The sequence below is a fragment of the Penaeus monodon genome, chromosome 32, assembly GCF_015228065.2.
Source record: "Penaeus monodon isolate SGIC_2016 chromosome 32, NSTDA_Pmon_1, whole genome shotgun sequence".
Classification (NCBI taxonomy): domain Eukaryota; kingdom Metazoa; phylum Arthropoda; class Malacostraca; order Decapoda; family Penaeidae; genus Penaeus; species Penaeus monodon.
This window is the reverse complement of record NC_051417.1, coordinates 18633660-18633871: the sequence shown is the minus strand read 5'-3', so window position 1 is coordinate 18633871 and position 212 is coordinate 18633660. Positions and strand designations below refer to the sequence as shown.

The window sequence follows — 212 nt, the reverse complement described above, 5'->3', positions numbered from 1 at the left end:
ATGAAAATTCATATAGTTGCATTCTTACATTTACATACTTTAGAATATGCAAATGTAAGAATACAATCACCTTTCAAAGTGTTTAAATACAGAAAGACTATCTTTCTTTTATATCTGTGAACACTAAATATGTGCAAAAGAAAATGATGACCTTAGAAGCTGACTCAGCATAGGCTTTTATCAGGATTACATTAGCATAAATAGGTCTATAT

General features: G+C 28.3%; 1 protein-coding gene across 2 annotated transcripts in view; it reads right to left on the bottom strand.

Moving 5' to 3' along the window:
* Window positions 1-212, bottom strand: part of LOC119593709 (sodium- and chloride-dependent glycine transporter 2-like) — a 32059-nt gene that overhangs the window by 16790 nt on the left and 15057 nt on the right. The window lies entirely within an intron of this gene.